The sequence below is a fragment of the Schistocerca cancellata genome, chromosome 3 (assembly GCF_023864275.1).
Source record: "Schistocerca cancellata isolate TAMUIC-IGC-003103 chromosome 3, iqSchCanc2.1, whole genome shotgun sequence".
In the NCBI taxonomy this organism is placed as follows: domain Eukaryota; kingdom Metazoa; phylum Arthropoda; class Insecta; order Orthoptera; family Acrididae; genus Schistocerca; species Schistocerca cancellata.
In genome coordinates this window covers 402,895,021-402,916,663 of record NC_064628.1, presented here as the reverse complement: position 1 = coordinate 402,916,663, position 21,643 = coordinate 402,895,021, and the positions used below count along the sequence as shown (strand labels likewise).

Below are 21,643 nucleotides of genomic sequence, written 5' to 3'. Positions count from 1 at the left end.
GAAACACGCACCGCGCCTTGGACACAGGTCGTTCGGAACAGTACTATGGTATGGAGAGATTGAGCTGGTCTCGCATGGAATCTTTGGTGGTTGTCGAGCGGAAGATGACAGGTGTGTACCACCTGCACCCCTTCCACTTTGCCATCTCCGTCGGCGGTCGTATCTTCCAGCAGGACAACGGTCCCCGTCACGAGTCCAGAATCGTGTTACAGTGCTCTGAGGAGCGTGATAGTGAACTCACGTTGGTATCTCGCCTACCCGGTGGAACACATGTGGCTCGTTGCCGGGCGTTAGCTCCGCACCCACAACGCGCCCGCGGTACTACACGGGAACTGCGTGACCTTTGCGTAGAGGTCTGCCGCCACATACCTGCGGAGGCCCTGAGACGCATTCGTGGCACGCAGACAGGCGGCTGTAGTGCATTCGAAACGTGGAGCCCCGCACGCTACTTAGCTGGCGGCGTTTCGGCCCACCAGTCAGAATCCACGCCACGAGCCACCGCCTTACTCTGGCAGAGAGCAGCTCTCGTCCTCGGCGCCCGCACCTCTGCCGCTCCATCCGCGAATGGCGAGCTCGAGAAACGACTGTCGGTAGGGGCTCTTCATTCCTCTGATCTCGTCGTCGCCGCCGTCAGTTCGAGAGAAGTGTTTCGAGAGGAAGTGATGTTCTCCGACTCTTCTTTGCAAGTACTCTCTCGGAATTTCAACAATAACCCTCTAAGTGGCACACAACGCCTCTCTTCATGCGTCTGCCACTGGAGCCTGAGTCATGTGTGTGACATTCTTACGCTTGGCGAACGAACTATTGACGAAATGCGCCACTGTTCTTCATATCTGCTCCTGTTAGTGCTTCCTGCTACGTGTCCTAGACTAATGACTAATACTGACTCAAATGGATGTACGGTGCTTCTTTCGCGCATAAATAACATTTCCTTAGAACGTTTGCAAAAAATTTGAGCGAGATGTCTGCTTTTTCTACACCTATTTATACGTGGCGGCTGTGCTTCAGGTCGCTACTTTGCTCGAATGGCTGTGAGTGCTGTGGGACTTAACTTCTGAGGTCATCAGTCTCCTAGAACTTAGAACTACTTAAACCTAACTAACCTGAGGGCATCACGCACATCCACGCCAGAGGCAGGATTCGAACCTGCGCGGTCCCGGACTGAAGCGCCTAGAAACGCTCCGCCGCTACTGATAGCAACTAATGCCAAATAGAAGGGCGTAACAGTTTCTACTGATTCATCGCTAATGGCGTAATCGACCATTATCGGATCTCTCCGCCTGTTTATGCGCTACGTAACATATGTTTACGTTGAGGGATAACTTGCAGCCCCTGCTCAAAGTGTCGATCCTCCCTGCACTTGTTCCTGTATTTCGCTCCACTTTCTGGCGTTTCAGGTTTCCTGTAGGCAACAAACACCCAGGGCTTCTGGTGCTATCCATCAGCCCTTCATATTTACCGTGTGTTCCACTCCCATTGCGTACTCGTGAAGTTTTTTTACATAAAAGGTCCTGAATCTCTGAATAAGCGTGTTCCTAGGTAAACTCGTATTTTGTTCACAAAGCGGAAGTCGAAGTGCGCGGTCTCAATACAGACGCCGTTATCTGCAGACTTTTAGGGCCGCGGCCGAACGGAGCTATCAGAGTTTCGAGATAACTATTTCTGCAGGATCCGCTGTCAATCCTGTAGACAAAATATCAATCTTTGAGAGATGCCTTTTTTTTTTTTTTTTGTTAAGAGATTTGAGCCGATTACCTTTCCCGCTGTCACTTACCTCGGTGATCAGCACACGGTTCTCCTAAGTTGCACTGGTAGGACCCGCAGTGAGTTCGGAACCCGACACTTCCTCCACAGCGATCTGGCGAGGAAGCAGTCGCTCGCCACTGCCTCCTGTGTGGCGAACCGCCTGCACAGCGCCACTCGTCGGCCCGGACGTGGCCACTGCGGAGACGCGACGGTGTAGCAGCGGAAAATTCCAATTCCCTTTCTTCACGAGGCAGCTCCCAGCTGACGGCTAGCGGCTAGCGCTTCCGCCTGCGGTGCCACGTTCCCAGAAACCAGGCCGCCGTTCCCAGCTTTTGGCTGTATCTCAACCCCCCCAAAACCACTGTACTGTGTGTGTTTTCAGTACGCTTCTTAGCTGTCTGTAATGTCTTTTCTGTAAAGATCATTTAATGTGTTAAATAGTGTGCCCCTGGAGAGTGTAGTGGTATACATTACAATTTGCAAAACCTCACAATTTTACATGTTAAAGGAACACCACATAAAAGAAAACGTAAAGAGCTAAGAAGCGTACTGAACACACACACACACACACACACACACACACACACACACACACACACAAAGAAAAAATGTAAACAAAATTCAAATTTGGCGCCAAACTCACTGGTGAACAAATGAACACTGACTTTGCTGGGACACACAACAACCGTGATTACAGTCTGTTTTGGTGAAGTGTTAAGTGCTTTTTACGACCAAATTTCTGAAAATATGTTATATTTACGTGTGCTTAACAGCACCTGATCAGGATGCTGAGAGAAAGTGGCTTGCCACACACAACTGTAAGTAAAAACGAACATATGCGTGAAATATCGCGACAAACTAAATTACGCTTAAAACATTAAATGATAGGTTAACTCTCAACAAAGTTTCTCATCAACATAGTTTGGTTGCAGATAACAAGCTACAAGTACGAAATAATACGCAAGTGGTCCTGCAAAACCATGCAAACCGAATGTAAAGGTATTAAATAACAGAAACAAGTAGTTGTTTGGACTAAATATTTCCGTAATTTTGCAATCAATTAGTAAAAATGTTCACATTACAGATTAAATAAAACAGAAACCCACTGATGATGGCAGATAGGTGCTGAAACATGTTTGGGAACTTTGAAAAACAGTGTTTTGGATAACAATTTACGGTTTGTATTGCTCCTTAATTGCTTCTACACTGCTCTTCTAGTTGAAAATTGTAACTACTGTAATTTCGAAAGTTTGTCTGCCTGAAAATGTACTGTTGTCCCAAGCATATTGCAACAAACGGTGTATTTCTATCGCTGCTCGTTTAGTTTTTATTGCCGTTTCAAATATACCGGTAATTTTTGAAACACCCTGTACTTGCGTAATCTGCAGATAGTAACTTTCTTATTCACTTCATGTTTCGCGACTGATCACTGAAATGCTGCCGGACCAGCAGACCCAGGACAAACACTGTGGCGCATCCCCATTTTGCAGGACCCTACTCAGCATAAAACTTCTTTCGTCTTTGTTGACCCTGGATGTCAACATTCTGTTTCCTCTGCTCTACGTGAAACAAACCTTTCTTCAGATTTTCTCATAATTCCATAACGTTAGAATTTATTCGGAAGCATTCCATGGTCCACACAGTAGAATGTTTCTGGTACTTCAAAGAACAGCTGCTGTACGTACAGTTCAGCCCTTGAAGTGGGTCTCCATACAAGACAACGAATCGACTACCCTGTGTATGCTCCTGGGACAAGGCAGCAACTCGGACAGTGCATCGTGTCTATTGTGATTTATAATCTTGTGTTCACTGCCCTTAAAAAATCTTGTAAAACTCTCCTAGTATTAAAACTGTCCCGTAAATGTTTGTTTCTCTTGTAGTGCATATGACATGTCGTGTACCGCCTTATATACGTACAGTGGATGTACCCGAATATAAGAATGCAACAGAAGCAGTATACAAAGCCTTTTAGAGTTACATTTTCTTCTTCGTGTCTGTATTTCATGGCGTCTGTGCGTTATCGGCCACAGCGTTTGCTGCTAGCTGACGTCCCTCGTGTAGGGTACTGTACAGCTCAGCAGGTGGTGGTGTGGCGCCCTGTGCTTCTCTGCGGTTTTCAAACGGTCTGTTTCGCCTTGTGCTACGTACAACTTCTGTTTTTCGAGATGCTAGCGTATAGTTGGATTTGAGTTTCCCATGTATGACAGGGCATTCGGCATACCTTTCATTAGTATGACGACACGCAAATTCTCGAATGAAGTCTTTTCAGGTTCGTGGTTTACTTGCAGAGGTACTGTCAAGAAGTTATGGCGAAAAAATCTGGATGTATTTCCTGGTTGTAGTGACAACTCCTTGCGTTTGCCTTTTTTTTTTCCTGGCGCAGGTTTCCTCATTATATCTGAGGCTTGTTAGCCAACGACATAATATGAACCGCGCGGGATTAGCCGAGCGGTCTATGGCGCTGTAGTCATAGACTGTGCAGCTGGTCCCAGCGGAGGTTCGAGTCCTCCCTCGGGCATGAGTGTGTGTGTTTGTCCTTAGGATAATTTAGGTTAAGTAGTGTGTAAACTTAGGGACTGATGACCTTAGCAGTTAAGTCCCGTAAGATTCCACAGACATTTGAACATTTTAGAACATGGTATGAGACTATAAGTAATGGCGAGTTTGTGTCCAGGGTCGTCCTCCGCAGCAAAGCGCAGACAAATTTTTTACGAAAATAAAAACCGCCGTTCCTTGCTGCAGAAAGAAGAGGCGGTTTTTATTAGCAAAACAATAATGTTTAAGGGACGGATTGGACATGAGATTCGTGAATCTGAGCGTAATATCGTCTCACAAGGAGAGCTCGCCTCGCTTCACCTCACCTCACTTTGTCGACTGCTCTGGCCTCTTCCATTTTCTTCCTACCTGTATCATTTGAAGCTCAGTGCCTGACACAATAAAGCACCACGATCAGCTTCTCAAATAAACTCGACAAAATCCCCTTTGAAGGTTACAAAATTTCCGAGCGCTGTTACGTAGAAGGAATTTGTAAGTATTTAACGAACGAGGGGCAGTGAAACGAGAACCCTCAACAACGGGACCATATGAAACATCCCCTTTGAATAATTAATGAATTACTGTGCTGATAAACCTCCACGTTTTCAAACAGCTGAGCAGAACTGAACGTACTCAGACATTTCTCTCTTTACTTATTCTGATCATCACTAAACTGACACACAATATTTTTAGCGCAACGCAATCTGACTTTCAATAATCCCCAGGAAAGAATGGCCGTAACAATAACCTATACCTTTCATGAATCACTTACCTCACAAAAATCTTCGTTACTCGAACTACTGTAGTACAGCGAGCGCCAATTCTGCCAGCTAGATAAAAGATTCTAAGTACTGAAGGCACTAACTACTGATAGGCATAGTTAGTAAATGAAAGATTTTGATACAGAACAAACAATGTATTTACCTTAATAATATTCAAAAGTCATCGTATATATAATAAGTTCAGATATCCAGTGTTACAAATATACTCTTTCTGGCAGACATACGTCCAGATCGTCCACTCTTAAAATTCTGCCATCTCTCTCCCCACGTCCACCACTGCTGGCGGCTCACCTCCAACTGCGCAACGCTTCGCGCTGTTCACATCCAACTGCCCAACACTACAATATCAAATATTCCAACAATGCAAACCAGCAACAGACTGCATACACTACAGTCAGTGATTTTCATACAGAGCGCTACGTGACGTTACCAACATAAAAACCTAAACAGCCTACTCACACACAGAATGGTTCCATTCCAAAGTAATGACCAAACGCTTCAAGACATTTATCCCACCGGGAGAGGAGACGATCAGTTCCTATTTCATAGAACGCGGCCGGCCGCTGACGGGTCCACAACCGCACCCTCTCTGGTTCTTTCTCGGCCAACTGAAATAGATGTCGACGCATGTCTTTCTTCAGGTCGCGAGCGATGTGAGAATTGCACGATGAACGATCCGGGCTGTAAGGAGGAAGACATGCACGGGCGTCGGTTTCAGTCGGACGAGGGAGAGCAAGAATGGGTGCTGTTGTGGCTCTGTTAGCGGCCGACCGCGTTCTACGGAGCACGAAATGGTCGCTCGTCTACCAGCGGAATAAATGTCTTAACGCGAGTTGTCATTATGTTTGAATGAAACCATTTAATGGCCGCGTTGTGGCCGGGTGTTCAGTTTGCTTTCGACTGCATCTCATAGAATTTTGTACCTCATACGTAGCGCAGCAGTTTTGCAATCGTATAGTCACTGGTTCGAACCTTGTTAGTAGAACTTCTTACTTCATTAGAATACCGTGCTTCTTAACAAGTATAAATGTTCAGCAACAAATACTGAATCATGTTTCTAATAAAAATGACATCTTTATATTTTTAATTCTTTGTCTCACAAAAATCTGTGTTGACAATGACGTAAAATTTGGTGCAAAATAACAAACCGTCAAATAGAAAATAAAGCACTACTTTTATTCCTAGAGATTCAACAGTTTTATTGATGTGTATCTTTTTTCCTTAACAACAAAGCATTTCGAGTATTTGTATCTAATTTAGTTCCGTATGACAAGTAACTAAAAATGAAATGTTACTTATATTATAAAATAGCATAAAGTACAAAAATGTTGTTTCTAGCGAGATTCGAACCAGCGACGCTGCACACTCGGCTACCGACAGTTATTTACATGCTGCAAATGTACTTAACGCCGCTCGGAAAGCTAATCTTCAAAGGCTATTTTTTTTACTTTTTTATTTTTCAGACTTGCGCCAAACAGCATTAATAAATTCGTGTCCGGGCACTGTAGTTGCAAAACCTTAAAGCATGAAGAATATCGAACAGGGCAGAGCTGGGCGTAAGACGACCTTGATAGTGAAGGACGTGAAACAGTAGCTGCCGTTAAAATTACTAGATTTATGTAGAATAGTTTTTATATTTGTGCACTGTGCGTTACAGTATGTATTGCTTGGCGTGTAACGATGTGTTTGTTCTCTGTGTGACAGGTGGCTTTTGTCAGCTGCCGCCCACGCCATTCCAGACATCCGGTGAGTAACGTATGTGTGAGGAGACGAGAGACACCGTCGGTGGTGGTGGTGGGTGGTGGTGGTGGTGGTGGTGGTGGTGGTGGTGGTGGTGGTGGTGGTGAGTAGATTTAAACATCTGAAGGTCGGGAGGAGACATGTTGTGCTTATGCCAGCTGTGGTTGTTTCGCAGAACACTCTAGGGAAACGGATTGTGCAGTCACGGTTACACTTATTGATGTTTTCGTAATTTAATGTGTCACATTATCTCAGAGACAACACCTGCCAAAGTGTTCTAACAGATAGTCACCTGTCAAGACCCAAAACGCGACATATCTTAACATACAGTTTTGTAACGGATGTTCAGCCTGCTGATTTGCAAAGTATCGTATGATGATGATGATGATGATGATGATGATTGGTTTGTGGGGCGCTCAACTGCGCGATTATCAGCGCCCGTACAAATTCCCAACCTTTGCTCAGTCCAAACTCGCCACATTCGTGAATGATGTAGAAATGATGAGGACAACACAAACACCCAGTCATCTCGAGGCAGGTGAAAATCCCTGATCCCGCCGGGAATCGAACCCGGGACCCCGTGCTCGGGCAGCGAAAACGCGACCACGAGCTGCGGACCAAAGTATCGGAAGTACTTACGGTCAGAACCGACAGAGGCAAGCTGGGGAATGAATATATATTCTTAAACTTTTTAAATCGCAGTCACGGTTAGTGAAATCAGTATTATAGATTTCACTGTCTGTTTAATCTCAGACTCAACGATGGCGAATACCGACGTTATGGTCAGTCAAAAGAAGAAAAAAATGTCGTTGTTACAAACATTTCAAATAATTTGGAAATCTTCTGGCACAGATATAATGTACAAACATGGAATCCGACTCATTCCGCACCACCCTCATTTTTATTTTCACTTGGTGACAGCCGCGAACTGTTATTCCTGTGATTAAACGGGCAGTCAGTGGCGAGGATTTGCGCAAAAACTGTGACAGGCGTAGTGTGGACTGTACTTTCTTACACAGTCGCAGAACGCGATGACAGTCCGCGTGTGAGTTTGCAGGAGTGCAGAGCGGCGCCATATCGTGACCAGGTGAGGCTCTACTTGTGTGTGCGTGACGCGCCAGCTCACGTGGGGCCCTATCTGCTGTGTGCCGGCTCTCTACTCCAGGGCCGACAGACTACGGCCGCAGAAACCTGCGTGCTTACGTGACCACTTCGTTAACTTGTTTCCGCCGTACGTCTCCCCAGACAACATTTTATACGTTGATCCTTACATAGAAGATAACAGCAACCGGCCAATTTTTACAATGCTATTTAACTATTTGAATAGCGCCGTTACCAGTTTCGAACCGACAGGTTCATCTTCAGACGGCTAGTTCACGTTTTACATTAGGTTTTGCCTTTTCTTTCCCCAACTGACGAAATTTCCTTTGCGCGGAGGTGCCCTACAACCAAAACAAGATATGAGACGATGTCTATTTAACTGTAATTGAGCCCCGCAAAGATTTTAAGTGATGTAAACAGTTTTTGATAAAATAGCGTAGAACATTTTGCTAAAAGCGTTCGTGTTTTTACGTATGACAATTTAGAACATTCTTAGATAATTTTCAGAAAATAAAATGGCATGAATGCGGTCTGAAAATGGCAAGGAGTTGCAGCAAATTGCCAGCTATGTTTAACGCGTGGCACTTTCCAGTAACTCGCTTCCCGACTGACGACCTGCAGAGAACATCGCAGCCAGGCGGAGGCGCCCGACGCATTCACAGGCTGGACGTACGGTAGCTGCTGTCAACAGAAGGTCCTCCTCCTCCTCCACTGTCCCAGAGCCGGCAGGTGGATCCCGCAAGCCACAGGGTGCTCAGCAAAACAAAGACACAACGGGAAAGCAGCTCCGCCAGGGAAAAAAATGACAAACACGTACTATCGTGCCCGCTGTAGGCTACAAGGAGACTCGTCCCGTTCACGTGCTCGCATAACCAAAGTCTACGGACCTATGTCCACAATCGTGCTGCTAGGTGAAATGCTGACAGTAAATAACTATTCTTGTAAGTTGCTCTAAAGCGAGGTACTAGCTTTACTGTAGGCAGAGTATTATTATACTAACACGTGCTATTTTTTATCGATATTATTCAATTATAGGCATCTGTGCTCTGTTAAAATTGGGAGGGACAGCAAACTACATTTGGAGTCGCGCAGAAAAAATGAGACTGTGACCCCGCTCTGCCGGCCGCTGTGGTTGAGCGGTTCTAGGTGCTTCAGTCTCGAACCGCGCGACCGCTACGGTCGCAGGTTGGAATCCTGCCTCGGGCATGGATGTGTGTGGTGTCCTTAGGTTAGTTAGGTTTAAGTAGTTCTAAGTTCTAGGGGACTGATGACCTCAAAAGTTAAGGTCCCATAGTGCTCAGAGCCATTTGAACCAGTTTTTGACCCCGCTCCCGCCACAACGAAACCCTGCTTCCGTCCCCGCTACATTGGCATGTCGTGAAAATATTCCCTCTCGGCAGCATGTAGCGAACAAACATTGTAATGGTATTATTTGGCCGGCCATAGTGGCCGTGCGGTTCTAGGCGCTACAGTCTGGAACCGAGTGACCGCTGCGGTCGCAGGTTGGAATCCTGCCTCGGACATGGATGTGTGTGATGTCCTTAGGTTAGTTAGGTTTAATTAGTTCTAAGTTCTAGGCGACTGATGACCTCAGAAGTTAAGTCGCATAGTGCTCAGAGCCATTTTTATTATTTGGTTTTGTCTAAAATAAATAGTACGAAAGCGAAAAATGTTGCTCCGCAGCGAGCTAGTTAGTGAGTGGTTGGCGAAACGTTAGGTACAGTTCAGAAAACTGACGCTGGGTAGGCGCGGCGTGCTGGCATGAGGGATGGGGAGACGCTGGTGCCGCGGGGGACGGGCCGACAGGCTGCTGCGACAGTGTTCAATCTTCGAGGTCCAACAAAGTTGGACGCACAGTTGTTTTCTGTAACGGGGGAAATAACTAAGTTGCCCCCGTCGGACGTTCGAGTCCTCCCTCTGGCATGGGTGAGTGTGTTGTCCTTAGTTTAAGTTAAATAGTGCGTAAGCGTAGGGACCGAACACCTCAGCAGTTTGGTCCCATAGTCGTTACCACAAATTTCCAAACAACTAAGTCTTCAAACGGTTGTTGACGACGTTATAGCTCTATTTGACGGCAAGAGACTTGGAAGGACAGTTAAGTAGAAGCGATAGGGTGCTGAAAAGAGGTTATCTCGTGAACATCATTCAAATTAGAACATGGTGACAGAGTGCATTAGAAATAACCGGGGCGACGGTTGGGGAATCAGGCTGCGACCCGGGACTCTGAAAGTAGCTGGGTTTTACTATTTGAACAGCAAAATAACTGGCAACAGCGAGAGTAAAGAGGATATGAAATTCAGACTGATAAGAAAAGACACTTTTTCGTAAAAGGAGGCACTCGCTAACATGGAATGTAAATTTAAGGGTTAGGAAGTTGCCCTCATTAAAAGGAGGATTCGGTTGATAGAACACACGATGAGGCATCGAGGAGCAGTCGATTTGGCAGTAGGAATGTGAAGGAGACGACTTCCACAGGCAGAGCAGTGCCGGACTGCGGTTAGCTGCTTACAGTGGATTTAGGTTGCAGGCCCTAACAGTCTTTCGTAAGAGAGACGAGAGCTACATCAAAGCCGTCTGTCGGGAGGCGGCGGCGTAACCTACTGAGTTCAGTTTCGGGGTATCTTTCACTGTACTGGCGTTCGTTGCCCGCTCAAGGTGTTGGGGAGTACAGTATTAGGGTATATAGAGAGAGAGGCCAGCAGGTAGAAAGCTCGACAGGAGAGGAGAGGAGAGCAGAGCCGGACTACTTTGGTGGTCGGCGTGACCTTGGCCACAGCGCCGCATACCGGCGCGCAGGCGGCAGTTGGACCGCCTCCTGCTACTCGCGTCCCCATGAACATATCTGGGAGCATCAGTGTGGCCAGATACGGAAGCTCAGCTGAAGCTAAAGCAAATGGCAGGCTAAGATTCATTTGTGCAGGAACAGGCAATTGGCTCTGAACGTAAATAAATGTTAAGTAGTGCTTATAAGTAGGCGAGGAAGTACCCTAATGTTAGATTACACTGTTCCCAACATATAGCTGGAAACAGCAGCTACAGTAAATACACGGGAATGACAGTCCATCAGAACTTAAAGTGGAACGACCACCTTGTAGCGAAAGCATATGACGAGCGGAGATCGTAAGAATCTTAAGGGAATGTAATGGCCGGCCGCTGTGGCCGAGCGGTTCTAGTGCTTCAGTCCGGGACCGCGCGGCTGCTGCGGTCGCAGGTTCCAATCCTGCCTCGCGCATGGATGTGTGTGATGTCCTTAGGTTAGTTAAGTTTAAGTAGTTCTAAGTTCTAGGGGACTGATGACCTCAGAAGTTAAGTCCTCTAATGCTCAGAGCCATTTGAAACATTTGACTAATGACCTCGGATGTTAAGTCACATAGTGCTTAGAGCGATTTTTTGGAATGTAATGGAGCCACGAAATAAATGTCTTACAAAACACTACTTCGAAGAAATCTTGTTCACTTCTCATGGGTAAGGGACCTTTAGCGGGTTGGATTGGTTCAGGAGGTAGACAGTCAAAACGAAGAGCGGCCCGTTTCATGGCGGAAACTGTCAGTCAAATGGTTCAAATGGCTCTGAGCCCTATCGGACTTCACATCTGAGATCATCAGTCCCCTAGACTTAGAACTACTTAAACCTAACTAACGTAAGGACATCACACACATCCATGCCCGAGGCAGGATTCGAACCTGAGACCGTAGCAGTCGCGCGGTTCCGGACTGAAGCGCCTAGAACCGCTCGGCCACACCGGCCGGCAACTGGCAGTCGGATCAAGAGCTTTACGGAGATACTAAACCAACTCCTGTGGTAGATGCTATAACAGAGTAGTTGTCACACGAAAGGATTTAGTATTGAAATTCCGTGAGATTACTCTCTGGAGGAGTCTCGAAACATATCAATCCCCCCCCCCCCCCCCAACTTACCGCGTCCGGATAGATCGAAAGATTTACAAATTCTCTGCCTAAACAGGTTGAGATTACACTCTCTTTTTGACAATTAAACTTGTATGATGTAATTACTACACATTTCTATTGTTATAGTTTTATGTAGAAAAACAGTAGAGCAATAGAATAAACGAAAGTCATATAGAACTGATAAAGATAATGAACTTTATTAGACAAATAAAGTCTTTTGTTAAAACAAATATAAAGGTGTGTTTGCTGCGTGTAGGTGGGCACTGGCACTTACGTTGCGCGTATCCTGTACCACCTCCATACCGTGCTGAAATAGCAGTCACAGTGTTCAGTAAAATTCCGCCACACGTTTTCAGTCTGTCAGGTAGTTTCAAAACTGTTCACACTACCTGCGCGGCACAGTGAAAGATCCTTTCTAGTGAAAAAACAACAACAACAACAACAACAACAACAACAACAACAACAAGCCACACTACACTACCACTGAAGATGCGACTCCTTCCTTTCCGTTATCGTGGTTTCCGAAATATAAAAACGCAGCATTGTTTGTAGGAGCTGAAACTTATATTTAGTAACGACGCTGTTGTGTTTAACACTGCACTTGTGTACCAATTACAGTGTAAGAATCGTCCGAGGGTGGTTGTTATCCAACGGAAACTGGTTATCGTCTTGTTTTAATTAGACTACTTACCGACTGAGACCAATAAAATTAATGCGCAGCACTGTGAACACAGTTTGTAAATCTGTTATACGAATTCACTTACACCTTAACAAGACGCATCTGACGTTATCGACTCGTGCAAAATCTGCCGATCGATTGCATTCATTCGTGTGTCCTATTTAGATTGATTTACCTTTCCTACATCTCTCTCTCTCTCTCTCTCTCTCTCTCTCTCTCTCTCTCTCTCTCTCTCTCTCTCTGTGTGTGTGTGTGTGTGTGTGTGTGTGTGTGTGTGTGTGTGTGTGTGTGTGTGTGTTTGTGTGAGTTTGTGTGAGTTTGTGTGAGCGCGCGCGCAAGTCGTGTTACAGTGTGTGGGCGAGAGTGCTTCGTGTACGACTGCCAGTCCCCTCCCGCTTTTACTGTTCCACTAACGAAATGCTGCGCGGGACGGACGACTGCCATGTATGACCTCGAGTCTCTCCGATTTGACCACTTGCGGTCTGGTCTCGCGATGTCTGTAGGAAGAACCAAGCCCGGCTCTTCTGGAAATGTGCATCCTGAGAGAATTTTATCTGTGAGCCTCTCCGTACTGCTGCATAGTCTCTCTTGTAGCGTCTCCTGCTGGAGTTTGCCATGTATCAACGGCCTTGTGCTTACTAAATGATCCCGTGACGAAAAGAGGCGCTCTTCTTCGGATCTGCTCTTCTTCCTCTCTATATGTTTCCTGACGAGCAGTACTCTAGAAGAGGTGTAACGAGTGCTTCGCAAACCATTCCCTTCGTGGGTGGACTGCACTCTTTGAGGACTCTTCTAGCGCCTGTCAGTCTCATTAAAAGCAACCCGCTATAATGCCGGTGGGGCCGCACCAGTGCGCCGGCGGCGGCTGGGGTCTGCTGGCGGTATCGGCCGCCTACCACTGTGTCGCCGCTTTCACCGCACAAAGCGTTGCTCTTTCCAGCACTCGAATAGGAAACATTTCTGGGCGAGAAATTTCGCCTCTTTAAACAAAATATCGTAACTCCAGTCCCAATTAAAATTATGAACCAATGTCTGACATGATCAGAGGTACTGTAGAGCTGTATACCATATGTGAGTTTCAAATTTCTTCGTGTTTTATGTGGGACATTAGAGTTTACAGTCATCGGTAAAGAACGGATTGCACCAGTTCTCTTACCTTTCCGTGTTTTCGATTTAGGCATTATGTTTCCACTGTTACTACAATACGACTGAACATGTCTCTCATTACCTTCCTTTTATACCTATACAGGGTGGTCCATTGATAGTGACCGGGCCAAATATCTCACGAAATAAGCGTCAAACGAAAAAACTACAAAGAACGAAACTTGTCTAGCTTGAAGGGGGAAACCAGATGGTGCTATGGTTGGCCCGCTAGACGGCGCTGCCATAAGTCAAACGGACATGAACTGCGTTTTTTTAAATACGAACCCCCATTTTTTATTACAAATTCGTGTAGTACGTAAAGAAACATTAATTTTTTAAGTTGGACCACTTTCTTCGCTTTGTGATAGATGGCCCTGCAATAGTCGCAAACGTATAAGTACGTGGTATCACGTTAACAATCTGCCAGTGCGGACGGTATTTGCTTCGTGATACATTACCCGTGTTAAAATGGACCGTTTACCAATTGCAGAAAAGGTCGATATCTTGTTGATGTATGGCTATTGTGATCAAAATGCTCAACGGGCGTGTGCTATGTACGCTGCTCGGTATCCTGGACGACATCATCCAAGTGTCCGGACCGTTCGCCGGATAGTTAGGTTATTTAAGGAAACAGGAAGTGTTCAGCCACACGTGAAACGTCAAACACGACCTGCAACAAATGATGATGCCCAAGTAGGTGTTTTAGCTGCTGTCGCGGCTAATCCGCACATCAGTAGAAGACAAATTGCGCGAGAATCGGGAATCTCAAAAACGTCTGTGTTGAGAATGCTACATCAACATCGATTGCACCTGTACCATATTTCTATGCACGAGGAATTGCATGGCGACGACTTTGAACGTCGTATTTCTGCCACTGGGCACAAGAGAAATTACGGGGCGATGACTGATTTTCTGCACTCGTTCTATTTAGCGACGAAGCGTCATTCACCAACAGCGGTAACTTAAACCGGCATAATATGCACTACTGGGCAACGGAAAATCAACGATGGCTGCGACAAGTGGAACATCAGCGACCTTGGCGGGTTATTGTATGGTGCGGCATTATGGGAGGAAGGATAATTGGCCCCCATTTTATCGACGGCAATCTAAATGGTGCAATGTGTGCTGATTTCTTACGTAATGTTCTACCGATGTTACTACAAGATGTTTCACTGCATGACAGAATGGCGATGTACTTCCAACACGATGGATGTCCGGCACAGAGCTAGCGTGCGGTTGAGGCGGTATTGAATAGCATATTTCATGACAGGTGGATTGGTCGTCGAAGCACGTTCACCGGATCTGACGCCCCCGGATTTCTTTCTGTGGGGAAAGTTGAAGGATATTTGCTATCGTGATCCACCGACAACGGATGACAACATGCGCCAGCGCAGTGTCAATGCATGTGCGAACATTACGGAAGGCGAACTACTCGCTGTTGAGAGGAATGTCGTTACACGTATTGCCAAATGCATTGAGGTTGACGGACATCATTTTGAGCATTCATTGTATTAATGTGCTATTTACAGGTAATCACGCTGTAACAGCATGCGTTCTCAGAAATGATAAGTTCACAAAGGTACATGTACCACATTGGAACAACCGAAATAAAATGTTCACACGTAGCTACGTTCTGTATTTTAAATAAAAAATAAAAAACCTAACTGTTACCAACTGTTCATCTAAAATTATGAGCCATACGTTTGTGACTATTACAGCGCCATCTATCACAAAGCGAAAACAGTGGTCCAACTAAAACATTCATATTTCTTTACGTACTACACGAATACGTAATAAAAAATGGGGGTTCCTATTTAATAAAAACGCAGTTGATATCCGTTTGACCTACGGCAGCGCCATCTAGGGGGCCAACCATAGCGCCATCTGGTTTCCCCCTTCAAGCTAGACGAATTTCGTTGTTTGTAGTTTTTTGGTTTGACGCCTATTTCGTGAGATATTTGGCCCGGTAACGATCAATGGACCACCCTTTATATGTTTCGATAGCCTTGACTGACTTGAGCGGTGCGCTGGCTTTTGCAGACAGTGGTAATGTCGCAACCTTTAATCTCGAAACGCCAGCTGCTGACTGACTTCAGGCCGCCCCGGATGGTTAATCCCACGCAGTTCACGGCTGTTTTTGTTTCCACTAATCTATCGCTGGTAGTGTAATTTAACGGTAGTGAATCTTATTGCATGTCTATGCGCTACACGATGCGTTTGTATACGTTCACGGTCGGCTGTCAGCCGCTGCACCGAATGTCAGTCCTCTGCATTTGTTGATGCACTTCGCTGAGCTCTCTAGCGTTGAGGTCTTCCTATCTGCAGGTTATTTGAGCAGGAATAGTTAATGTTTTTAGGAAAAATTCGAATAAAACTTTCCATTTAGGCGTAACGTGAAATGGGTTGCAGAAGTACGGTTGACAGAACGTTCCCTAAACAGAAGGTGTTAAGCAAAGGCAAAGTATTTAATGCACTCTGAAGTTGTGTTGACAACGCCTTGCGCAGCTCCTCCGACGTCGTCCTGTCATTCTTTTATGGGAGCAGCAGTGCCCGTAATCCGAAAGACCAATTAGTCTCATGTACCCTCTTTATCTTCCTAGACTTGTCCTTTCAACCATCCCCTCAATCAAACATTGAAAGCGGTAAGGTCCGGTGAAACATGGCTCCGAAGAAGCGTAACCTTTTCTGCCGATCCGCATTCCGCGGAATGTTATAGATTACGTCACCTGAGGACTAGAATAACTAGTGGCCCTATCACGCTCGAAGACGACTGTGAGTGAGTCACCTTTACTTATGTCTGTGTTATCATAAATACAGGTCTGGGAATGTGCACTGACAACCTAAATGTGCTACTGAGCTCAAAACCACATCACTTACATGAAATTGAAAAAAATGCTGTGTGTGTGTGTGTAAACCGATCTCATTCGTAAGCAGATAAATAAGCAGACAGTAATTTCACACTCAGTAAACTTGGTCAGTGCGAACAGTTCGAAATAAATACGTATAAAAAATGTAGACTTTTATGTCATCCTGTATACCAGTTTAACCTGGATTACACGACAATTTCTGCACTGACGTATGGCGCTGGTTAAAGTAAAGAAACTGACAGAACCTAAATTGCGCAAAGGAAATGAAACAATCACGTGTTATGAACCTCACCTGCAAAATTATGTACTGGCAGAAACAGGAACACAACAAGACTCCGCAACAGCTAAAAGATACTGTTAAAAATTAACTACAATTGGTCCCAGGGAAATAAGGACCATAAATTTCACACAGAATGCCAATGAAACTCGTGACTCAATCTGTAAGTTCTGAAATTTCGGTTAGGAAGCAGCTTATCAAAGAAAACATTTATAGTCTCTAATATGAAAATTCTTTTAATTTAATAACTTCCATGGTACAGTAAATTAACTCAGAAGATAAATCAGTAGAATTATTATGAAAAACTCGACTGTGACGAGGGTGAAGTGGACCAACAATAGAAGTCAACAAAAATAACTTTCTACATTATCAAATAATGGCTTGTTCTTCATTTCAAAACCTTTATGTCCGTATGGTATCCAACCATTGTTCAGAGTCACCATTCCTCCTTGTAATAAATCTGCAACTCACGTTGTTCCAAGAGTGCGTCCATTCATTACACTGTACCCTCAACGAATCCCCGCTTGCTGCACATCGCAGCTTCCTACAACTGACCACCAAAGATTCTACGAATCCACAGTGCTGCCATCACAGACAGAGATACTGTTGCCTAACAACTGTTTCTCTGACCACAACTCTTCAAATATATCATTTTCCTTTACAAATATTAACACACCAAATAACATCATCAACAAATAGCCATCTCAAATCACTGCCATCGTTACCACCGAACGGAGCTCTCCCAGTAGTGATGGAGACTCGTTTTCAACAAAACCTTCCCAAGACGGCCCTGTAACACTATGTGGTAAAGAAGCCGAATAAACAGAATATCTATGATACCGCAACGCACATATACAGAGAACGGTTCTCGGAAAAGTCTCCACAAACACATGTCGATTTTTGCGGAACCGTCGATGTTTCATCGATGCTGTATCGACTGAAAGTGACTTCATCAGTAAACAGTATTAAAGGCGTTACTCGGTGATATGCAATTAGCCAACGACAAAATTCCAGTCGTCCGCGTCGATCGCGTTCTGGAAGATAATGCATCCTCTGTATATGGCAACATGCAGGCCCTGTGTACGTAATGTCCGCCGTATTCTTGTATGTGGAACACCGCTACGTGCAGAAATTCTGTAGGTGCTTGTTGTTTGACTACATAGTACTAACTGAACAATCCCTAGTACTTCATCCGCACTTTGCTGATTTGCTCATTCCGAAGATACGTGACACTACAGCGGTCTCACGCAGTTTAGCGAAAACATGACTGAACACCGTTGGATTCGGTACTCTGCGTTTAGGAAATCTTCTGCCGTATCATATGAAAGTAGTGGCAGCAGCGTTTCCATTACAAAACTACTGCAAAATACCGCACCTACATCTACATCTTCATCCATACTCCGCAAGCCACCCGACGGTGTGTGGCATACTCAGGATCTTCAAATACATACGGCAGGCTAAATTGTACTTTATTGTCCAACGAAGCACAATCACAGCTTCAGAATTTTAACTTCAAAACAGAAATGACAGTCGATAAATATAAGCAGTTCACTTGCAGACCTCTGGTCCTCTATAGGTACGTTTTTAAGTTTTGTGCCTATAGTGCGGGAGGACTCATTGCTCTGTCCTTGTTTCCACTCCGTGATGAGACTGAACACAACTCGTCATATAAGAGTACCTGTGTTCCCGAACACGAGATCAACGCGAGCTGCGATCCTCAGCTGCTCCACACACACACACACACACACACACACACACACACACACACACACACACACCTGCCTGCTCTCTGCGCAGTGTCCACACACACTACCTGGTGCACCCGCTCTATGCAGCTGGCGGCTGCCCAGCAGTAAGTACCGTCCCACGCAAACGACGCGGAAGGTCGCTCTACTCACACCCAAACTTAAAATTTCCAACAGGCAGCAGATTGTGATGGACAAGCTGACCTGTCCAGTTTGCAAGATGCCGCTAGTCGGCAGTAGGAGTGGCAAAGTGAGTTGCTGAACTCGACGATAAATGCACCCCTCGCAACTAGGGAACAGCGCACGAAATGAAAATTTCTCTCTGTAACCAGTAAAAGCTGGACACATTATATCGCATGTTTTATTGGAACCACTACCGCGTCCTGAAATGTTGATCATACTTCCTGAAGCACGCTGTACGTAACATTATCTTCTGCGACAGGGTCGTAGAGGTTCCGGCGTTATCGATTCGGTCATTTGTACACGAGGTGTAGCGGCTTTTGGGGGAGGTTTTGCCAGTTCGGTTGCAGCAGTCTGCCTTTGAGTTTTGTGGTGTGCCCTGTAGGAGTGTGTTGCGGAGTACGGGATGTATATATGAGTCCGGGCTGCGGCGTGTGTGGGAGCCGCCGGCAGGGCAGATACCTGCACGCCCCGCCAGCGCTGGAAGCTGTCCAGCCGCTGGACTCCAGCGCTGGAAGGCCGCCCGGCCGCGTGCTCTCACGCCGTCAAGTCTCGGTCTGCTCTGTTCTGTGCTGTTCCCTTCTGTTCCGGGTAGGCCTTCCTGATCGTAACCGGGTGAAAAATACACTATGTGATCAAAAGTATCCGGACGCCCCCGACAACATACGTTTTTCATATAAGGTGGATTGTGCTGCCACCTATTGCCAGGTACTCCATATCAGCGACCTCAGTAGTCATTAGACATCGTGAGAGACCAGAAGAATGGGCCGCTCCGCGGAACTCGCGGACTTCGAAGGTGGTCAGGTGATTGGGTGTCACTTCTCACTTGCCATACGTCCGTACGCGAGATTTCCACATTCCTAAACATCTCTAGTTGCACTGTTTCCGATGTGATAGTGAAATGGAAACGTGAAGGGACACGAGCAGCACAAAAGCGTACAGACTGACCTCGTCTGACTGACAAGAGACCGTCGGCAGTTGAAGAGTGTCGTAATGTGCAATAGACAGACATCTATCCAGACCATCACACAGGAATTCCAAACTGCATCAGGATCCACTGCAAGTACTATGACAGTTGTGAGAAAACTTGGATTTCATGGTCGAGCGGCTGCTCATAAGCGAGACATTACACCGGTAAATACCAAACGAAGCCTCTCTTCGTGTAAGGAGTGTAAACATTGGACAACTGAACAGTGGAGAAACGTTGTGTGGAGTACATCTACATCTACATTTATACTCCGCAAGCCACCCAACGGTGTGTGGCGGAGGGCACTTTACGTGCCACTGTCATTATCTCCCTTTCCTGTTCCAGTCGCGTATGGTTCGCGGGAAGAACGACTGTCTGAAAGCCTCTGTGCGCGCTCTAATCTCTCTAATTTTACATTCGTGATCTCCTCGGGAGGTATAAGTAGGGGGAAGCAATATATTCGATACCTCATCCAGAAACGCACCCTCTCGAAACCTGGCGAGCAAGCTACACCGCGATGCAGAGCGCCTCTCTTGCAGAGTCTGCCACTTGAGTTTGTTAAACATCTCCGTAACGCTATCACGGTTACCAAACAACCCTGTGACGAAACGCGCCGCTCTTCTTTGGATCTTCTCTATCTCCTCCGTCAACCCGATCTGGTACGGATCCCACACTGATGAGCAATACTCAAGTATAGGTCGAACGAGTGTTTTGTAAGCCACCTCCTTTGTTGATGGACTACATTTTCTAAGGACTCTCCCAATGAATCTCAACCTGGTACCCGCCTTACCAACAATTAATTTTATATGATCATTCCACTTCAAATCGTTCCGCACGCATACTCCCAGATATTTTACAGAAGTAACTGCTACCAGTGTTTGTTCCGCTATCATATAATAATACAATAAACGATCCTTCTTTCTATGTATTCGCAATAATTACATTTGTCTATGTTAAGGGTCAGTTGCCACTCCCTGCACCAAGTGCCTATCCGCTGCAGATCTTCCTGCATTTCGCTACAATTTTCTAATGCTGCAACTTCTCTGTATACTACAGCATCATCCGCGAAAAGCCGCATGGAACTTCCGACACTATCTACTAGGTCATTTATATATATTGTGAAAAGCAATGGTCCCATAACACTCCCCTGTGGCACGCCAGAGGTTACTTTAACGTCTGTAGATGTCTCTCCATTGAGAACAACATGCTGTGTTCTGTTTGCTAAAAACTCTTCAATCCAGCCACACAGCTGGTCTGATATTCCGTAGGCTCTTACTTTGTTTATCAGGCGACAGTGCGGAACTGTATCGAACGCCTTCCGGAAGTCAAGGAAAATGGCATCTACCTGGGAGCCTGTATCTAATATTTTCTGGGTCTCATGAACAAATAAAGCGAGTTGGGTTTCACACGATCGCTGTTTCCGGAATCCATGTTGATTCCTACATAGTAGATTCTGAGTTTCCAAAAACGACATGATACTCGAGCAAAAGACATGTTCTAAAATTCTACAACAGATCGACGTCAGAGAGATAGGTCTATAGTTTTGCGCATCTGCTCGACGACCCTTCTTGAAGACTGGGACTACCTGTGCTCTTTTCCAATCATTTGGAACCTTCTGTTCCTCTAGAGACTTGCGGTACACGGCTGTTAGAAGGGGGGCAAGTTCTTTCGCGTACTCTGTGTAGAATCGAATTGGTATCCCGTCAGGTCCAGTGGACTTTCCTCTGTTGAGTGATTCCAGTTGCTTTTCTATTCCTTGGACACTTATTTCAATGTCAGCCATTTAACGAACCACGGTACACAATGTGGCGATCCAATGGCAAAAAATGCCTCTGAGCACTATGGGACTCAACATCGGAGGTCATCAGTCCCCTAGAACTTAGAACTACTTAAACCTAACTAACCTAAGGACACGACACACATCCATGCCCGAGGTAGGATTCGAACCTGCGACCGTAATGGTCGCGCGGTTC

The 21,643-nt window shown here is 45.7% G+C and overlaps 1 long non-coding RNA gene across 1 annotated transcript in view; it reads left to right on the top strand.

Moving 5' to 3' along the window:
• LOC126175149 (uncharacterized) overlaps nucleotides 1-21,643 on the top strand; it is a 408,165-nt gene that overhangs the window by 142,972 nt on the left and 243,550 nt on the right. Inside the window, exon 2 of the long non-coding RNA XR_007535532.1 lies at nucleotides 6,768-6,809. This is a non-coding gene — a long non-coding RNA (uncharacterized LOC126175149). The remainder of the gene's footprint in view (nucleotides 1-6,767; nucleotides 6,810-21,643) is intronic.